Genomic DNA, 7,948 nt, shown 5'->3' on the forward strand with positions numbered 1-7,948 from the left:
GAGACCCCGTCTCTACAGTAAATCAAAAAAATTACCCGGGAGTGGTGGCACGAGTCTGTAGTTCCAGTTACTTGGAAAGCTGAGGAGGGAGGATCACCTGGGCCCAGCAGGTCAAGGCTGCAGTGGCCATGAGCGTGCCACTGTACTATATCCTGGGTAACATAGTGAGAATCCAACTCAAAAAAATAATAATAATGATAATAATAATAAAATTAAATAAAAACCATACATCACAAAAATTCAAAATAAAGAGCCATCACTCAATTTTAGGTCTTTCAAATTAAATGGACTATATTTCATGCATGGTGGCTCATGCCTATAATCCTCGCACTTTGGGAGGCGGAGGCGAGAGGATTTCCTGAAACCAGCGGTTTGAGACCAGTATGGGCAACATAGTGGGACCCTGTCTCTACGATAAATCAAAATAAATAAGTAAATAAATAAGCCAGATGTGGTGGCATGCACCTGTAGTTCCAGCTACCTGGAAGACTGAGGCAGAAGAATTGCAAGTCCAACAGGTTGAAGCTGCAGTGACTGTGAGCATGCCACTGCACTCTAGACTGGGCAACAGAGTGAGACTCCCACTCAAAATAATAATAATAACAATAACAGCAACAACAAAAACCATACATCACAGAAAATTCAAAACAAAGAGCCATCACTTAATTTTAGGTCTTTCAAATTAAACGGATTATATAGTTGAAAAAGCTCAGGTCAGGCTTGGTGGCTCATGCCTGTAATCCTAGCACTTTGGGAGGTGGAGGCAAGAGGATTGCGTGAGCTCAGTGGTTTGAGACCAACCTGAGCCAACAGAGTGAGACCTCGTCTCAACAATAAATTATAAAATTAGCTGAGCATAGTGGCGCATGCCTGTGGTTCCAGCTACTTGGAAGGCTGAGGCAGAAAGATCACTGAGCCCAGTAGGTTGAGGCTGAAGTGGCAGTGAGCGTGCCACTGCACTCCAGCCTGGGCAAAAGAGTGAGACTCCAACTCAAAAAAAAAAAAGAAAAGTTCAGTAAAGTTAATGTAAATTACACACACATATTGAAAGATCAATGAATTGTATTCCCTCAATAGTTGTTGCTCTGAGACATTTTAATGTCTTAGAATTGTGTGTCTTTTTATATAACATTTATGCTGAACATCTGGTAAGAAGTATTTTCTTTAATTTTTGTTCCTTAATACCATGAGAATTCAGTATTTACATGTCTGCAATTAAATACAAAAACAGGCCAGGTATGATGGCTCACAGTCATCCTAGCAGTTTGGAATGCTAAGGCAGAAGGATTGCTTGAGTCCAGAAGATCAAGACTAGCCTAAGCAGGCAACGTAACAAAACCTCATCTCTACCAAAAATGTTTACAATGAACCAGGCATTGTGGTGCCTGTCTGTAGTCTCAGCTACTTGGAAGGCTGAGGCAGAAGGATCGCCCGAGCCCAGGAGGTAGAGGCTACAAGTTCTCACTCCAGTCAGGGCGATGGAGTGAGAACTTGACTCAAGCAAACACAACAAACGAAAAACACAACAAAACAGAAAATTACCAACCTACCACTTTATTCTATACTCTCTTTTCCTTGCTTCTTTTCTTACCTAATGGCCTCATTGTGTTTATATTGTTGCTAATGATATATAGGTCATAGCTAGTTTATTACTCTCACCAACTTTCCTTTAAAAAAAAAGTATTTGTGAGCACATTAGAATAGTATGGAAACACTGGAAAATATTATTTGTCATAAATTTCTCTCTCTTTACACCACCTCCAAATAGAGTATATACATATGTAGTTTAGATATACATATAGATATATCATTTTGTACAACAAAGAGTGAGTTGAAACTTCCTACAAGGTTGAGAAAAACCTGACCTGCTGCAATTATCTCCTAAGGCACCTTTATAAACACATAATTACAAAATATTTTTGCCAACCACATCACAAACAATTATTAATGCACTAACTTTAGTCCATGTTTTGAGCTCCTCCTGGCCTAGGGGTGGGGTGGGAACATGCTCTTTATGGTAACATTTTATTGTGTCATCTGCTGACAAAGCAGATTTTTAAAGCCTACCCATAATCACCCTAATTAGGCCATCGAATGTCAGAACTTGCTGTGTGAATTTCATTAATTCTAGCTGTCTCTGTGGTGCAACAGCTGTTGCCCACATTAAAGGAGTGACTGCCTTGGAAGCAATTTCCTTAAGTTTATGGCCTCTCCCCTTCTAACAGCCTATATCGAAAAAGTAGTAACGAAGGCTTGCAGTGATGCCCGCAAAAGTCTGTGAAATGTTCTTTAAGCTGGGAGCCCAGTTACCTCCAAACTCTTTTATACACCCACACCATTATTGCCTTTATACCTGTATGTGGTGTTTAATTCACGTTATAACTTGTAATATGGAAAGGAGATTGTTCACATGCGCCTTAGTCTGTTTGTGCTGCTATAACAAAGTACCTGAGACTGGTAATTTACAAAGAACAGAAATTTATTTCTCACAGTTCTGGAGCCTGGGAAGTCCAAAAGCAAAGTGCCAGCGGGTTCTGTTACCTCGTGAGTGCTGCATCCTCTCGAGGGGAGGAATGCTGTGTCCTCAAATGGAGAAGGCAGAGGGCAAGTGGAATGAACAGCCTCCATCAAGCCCTTTTATGAGGGCATCTAATCCCATGAATGAAGGAGCAGCCCTCATGGCCTAATCACCTTCTAAAGGTTCCACCTCTTAGTAGTATCACATTGGCATCACCTGAATTTAGAAGGGGACACTACCACACAACTGTCTAAAAAGAGCAAAGGAAAATAAAAACAAGGTGATTTGTTTGATTAATAAAAGCATTCTTTGTGTTATTCACTAAGGGATTAATGTTTTGTTTTGTTTTTTTGAGTTGGCGTCTCACTCAGTAGCCCAGACTGGAGTGCAGTGGCACGCTCCCGGTCACCGCAGCCTCAACCTGCTGGGCTCCGGTGATCCTTCTGCCTCAGCCTTCCAAGTAGCTGGAACTACAGGTGTGCACTATCATGCCTGGCTAATTTTTGGATTTATTGTAGAGATGAGGTCTCGCCAAGTTGCCCAGGTGGGTCTCAAACCCACAGGCTCAGGCAATCCACTTACCTCAGCCTCCCAAAGTGTGGGATTACAGGCTGAGCCACCGAGTCCGGCTAGGGATTAATGTTCTTAAGCCTACCTATTATCATGCCTTTAAGGAAATACTATTGAATGAAGGTTGTTGTGGTGGTTGATTTTATGTGTTAACTTGGCTCAGCTATGGCACCCAGTTGTTTGGTCAAATGCCAATCTATAGGTGGATGTTAAGGTACTTCGTAGATGTGCTTAACATTTATAACCGGTTGACTTTAAGTAAAGGGGACTACTCTGAATATTGTGGGTAGATCTCAATGAGTCAAATCCTTTAACATCAAAAACTGAGGTTTCTTTGAGAAAAAAAGGATTCTGTCTCAAGATTATAACATAGAAATCTTGCCAGTGGATGTTGGGTTCAAGACTACAACTTCAACTCTTACCTGAGTTTCTAGCCTGCCAGCTTGCCCCACAGATTTCAGACTTGCCAACTCCCACAATTGCATGAGCCAATTATTTCTCTCTCTCTCTCTCCTCTCCCTCCCTCCCTCCTTCTTTCCCTCCCTCCTTCTTTCTCCCTCCCTCTTTCTTCCCTTCTCCTTCTATCTCTCTCTCACATGCTCCCTCTCTTTCCTTCCCTCCTACAACCTTCCTCCTTTCCTCTCTGCAATCTATTGGCTCCATATAGAGGACCCTGATTAATGCAATTGTATTTCAAGCAGTTCTTTCTTTTACCATATTCCTGGACCTTTGCTAATTAATTACAGGCATACCCTATTTATTGTGCTTAATGCACCTTGTGGATACTGCACCTTATGTATATAAATTGAAGATTTTGGCAACCCTGCATTGAGCGAGTCTATCAGCATTATTTTTCCAACAGCATGGGCTCACTTTGTGTTTCTGTGTCACATTTTGGTAATTCTTACAATACCTTTTAACTTTTTAATTATTATGATTATTATAACCTTGATGGTGATCCGGCTCGCTTAAGTACTATATAGCCTGTACATCATTCTAGCCTAGTTCACACAAATCCTAACCAATTACCAATCAAGAATAAGAAAATTCTGATCAAAATATTTTCTTCTGAAAAAGATATGCCGTGTTTGGGGCCTGACTGAGGCAGGGAGGAGAGTTTCAACAGTTAATGCAACTCAGAATAGGAAGTTGGTGTGCCCAATTTCCATTGCCTCATTTATCAAAAGAGTTTGTGTTGGGAATCTTGGTCATCAGTTTTATTGCTTGATGTAATGGAGAAAATAATGAGGATTACAAATTCACTTTATGCTTATTTTTTAACCACTGCTGGCTTATGAATATTGAAGCATTTGAAACAAGAAAAGTGGATTTCGTTTATTTTAATTTAGCTAAATGGTTAAGTCCTGGAAATTTTAAAGAAATGTATGCAAGTGTTTTCAGAGTTTAAAAACTTTTAGATCCGGCCGGGCTCGGTGGCTCAGCCTGTAATCCCAGCGCTTTGGGAGGCCGAGATGAGTGGATTGCCTGAGCCCACGGGTTCGAGACCCGCCTGGGCAACTTGGTGAGCCCGCATCTCTACAATAAATCAAAAAATTAGCCAGGCGTGGTAGTGCACGCCTGTAGTTCCAGCTACTTGGAAGGCTGAGGCAGAAGGATCTCTGGAGCCCAGCAGGCGAGGCTGCGGTGGCCAGGAGCGGCCACTGCACTCCAGTCTGAGTGACAGAGTGAGACTCCAACTCAAAACAAACAGACAAACAAGCAAAAAAACCTTTTAGATCCTACTTGCTAGACTTCCAATGGTCCCCAAAGGCTCACACACATTTCCCTGATGTTACCTAGTATCCTCTATGTTAATGATAAAAGTGATGGTTTTTCACTCACTTGAACATTTACCATAATAGTATAAGAAAAGGGATTGGCAGTAGCAGGACAGTAGCAGGACACTGCCAGGGGAGGGAGAAGGGGCACATAACATCAATAAGGGTACCTGATCTCAAAGCAGGCAAAGTGGGGACCAAAGGGAAGCCCAAACTTTACCTGTGTGATGACCATTTGTATACCTAATTCTGAATTGTACCCCACATCTTTAATATTTTTTAAAAAGTGATGGGTTTTGTAATCAGGTTCAAACTTGACATTGAATGGAGAAGATGGTACCCGAGACTGTTTTGTTTTCAATGCTGAACTTCTCTGAGCTCAAAGGGTTTTAAAGAGTTATTCATTTATTTAGCAAAATATGCCCTGATTTTGAAAGCTCTGTGATGGTGGGATACAACTCTAGAATGTGCGTCATTGTAAAGCCCCAGCCCAATTAAGGTGGCTCATTTTCAAAAGAAACCACTTGTGCTAAAAGCAAACCACACCCATGAACACACAATAGTAGTGAACATTTTCAAGTTAACTGGGAAATGGAAATACATATTAATGTGCACAGTGGTCACCCCTTGTCCTTAGTTTTGTTTTATGCAGTCTCAGCAGTGGTACAGTAAAATATTTGGAAAAACATCACATTCACATAACTTTTATTCCAGTATATTGTTGTAATTGTTCTATTTTATTAATACCTAATTTATAAACTTCATCATAGGCATGTACATATAGCAAACATAGTATATATAGGGCTTGATATTATCTGTGGTCTCAGACATCTATGGGGGATCTAGGAACGTATCCTCCCACAATAAGGAAGGACTAGTGTAACTATGCCCATCAGCTCTGCCTGTCCTATTCCAAGCAGCTACAACAGACTGTGTGGCTTGAACAATAGAAATGTATTCCTCATAGTTCTGGAGCCTGGCAAGTTAGAGACCAAGGCACCCGCAGATCCAGTGTCTGGCAAAGGCAAAGCCCAGGCAAAGGAATGCTCTCTGGTTTGCTGTCTGTCTTCTTGAATCCTCACTTGGCAAGAGAACAGAGAGTAATTATTCTTCTCATGGCTGTTCTTAGGAGGGCACTAATCCCATTCATGAGCGTTGTATCCACATGACCTCTCAAAGGTTCCACATCCAAATACCATCACATTGGAAATTTAGTCGTTAACATGAATTTTGGGAGGGGCACATTTAGTTCATAGCAGCTCCCTTCTTCCAGCCCCCTACAGAGGCAGGTCCTGTCTTACTAGACCAATTCTTTGAGGAGTTTGTGATTCCATCTCAGGAGGAAAGAGAGCTGGGGAGACAGATCTGAAGCCCATGGCCAAGGCTGGAGAAGAGTTGGCAAGAGACATAAAGCAGCTACTGAGTGTGCAAGAGAAGTAGATGAGAGAGAAAGGAGAAGTATTTGATCGTTTCCTATGTATCTGTTTCACAGTTTGGCTATGATAATATTTAGAGTAATTTTGAGGTCAGGTTTCAAGTTCTTGCCTATGTTTTTCAAATATGGTCATGAGCTCTAAGACTGAACCATGTAGGTCATAGACTTATAAATATTACACAGCATACTAATCTTAAACTATAGAAATTTCTGGACAAATTTTGAATTATGTTTGTGGCTACTGAGTCATTTCATAGAACTGCAGAGTTAAAGGCCTTTATTGGTAAAAACAAAAACAAAAACAAAAAAAACCCTATCAGATGGTTATGATTTTAAAATGAAAATACCCTCACATTTCCTAGAAGAGTCCAGGATATAAACATCCTCTTTAAATGTACCAGTAAATAGCAACTGAGTCCTAGAACAGTATAATTTTTTTCACAAATAAAATTGACTACTGGTTTTGAGATTGTATATTTATTACTGCTAAAAAATTGTCAGTTCAAATTACTAATAGACTATAATCACAAACATCAGTAATAAAAATTTAAAATATTCATAAAACTGGGCTGAAAAAATGTTACCAGGCTTAGTGGGCAGTAACGAATCTAGCCAACATACTGCATAACCTGAATGAACATTCAGTTTCTGAGTAAGTTACATGTTTTTGCCCTCTTTTAATTAAAAAAAGCAGTATCTTGTATTTTTCTGGCGCGTTTGATATATTAAAGTGCTTTCACATCATATTCATATCACAGAAACAAAGAACTCAGTACCACATATTCTCACTCATAAACGGACCCTGAACATTTATAATACTATAAGAAAGGGATTGCCAGTAGTGGGACACTGCCGGGGAGGTGGGGCAGACAATAAGGGTATACCTGATCAATAACATCAATAAGGATACCTGATCCCAAACCAGGCCGAGTAGGGTCCAAAGGAAGACCCAAATTTCACCTGTACGATGACCACTGTACCTAATCCTGAATTGTACCCCACGTCTTAATAAAAAAAATTTTTAAAGGGAAAAAAAGTGCTTTCACAAAACTATTACGTGAAAATTCAATATCAAAGGTTGGAAGGATGCTCCTTCTTTTCTTCATAAAGTTAATGTTTTCCACATCGGTATTTGCTCAAAGATTCCGCTTTGTATCTGGGAAGTCCTTGCGTAGAAGGGTCGGGAGTGGAAAGCCGGGACTCTCGAGGCTCCGTCCACGCGGCCAGCATCCCTGGAGCCTCTCCTCCGAGCAGGTCACAGCGGCCAGCACCGGGCCAGGACACACCCGTCCACGGGAGGCAGTCTCTGCCGTGGGAAGCCACCGCCGGCAGGGGGTCCCGGCTAGAAGTTCCCACGAACCGCCCAAAACACAGCAGGGCGGCTGCCGGGACCCGCCGCAAGGAGGGCGACCGGCCCACAAACGCCAAGCTCCCCTCCCGTCTGGTCTGGGTTTCCGCGAAGCCCTGGGTCTGGAGAGCGGGTCTAGACCTCACCGTGCAGGGTGGGGATGTCCAGGCGCTGAGTGCCGAGACCAGAGGGAGAAGCGACCCCGAAGGCGCTGCGAGGGCGGGGCGGCCGGGCGGGGCCCCGACCGACCCTCGGGGCGGCTCCTCGCGAGGAAGGAAAGCCCGTCGGGCCACCGGCCG

The sequence above is a fragment of the Carlito syrichta genome, unplaced genomic scaffold, assembly GCF_000164805.1.
Source record: "Carlito syrichta isolate Samal-C Ts95f unplaced genomic scaffold, Tarsius_syrichta-2.0.1 Scaffold315466, whole genome shotgun sequence".
NCBI classification, from domain to species: domain Eukaryota; kingdom Metazoa; phylum Chordata; class Mammalia; order Primates; family Tarsiidae; genus Carlito; species Carlito syrichta.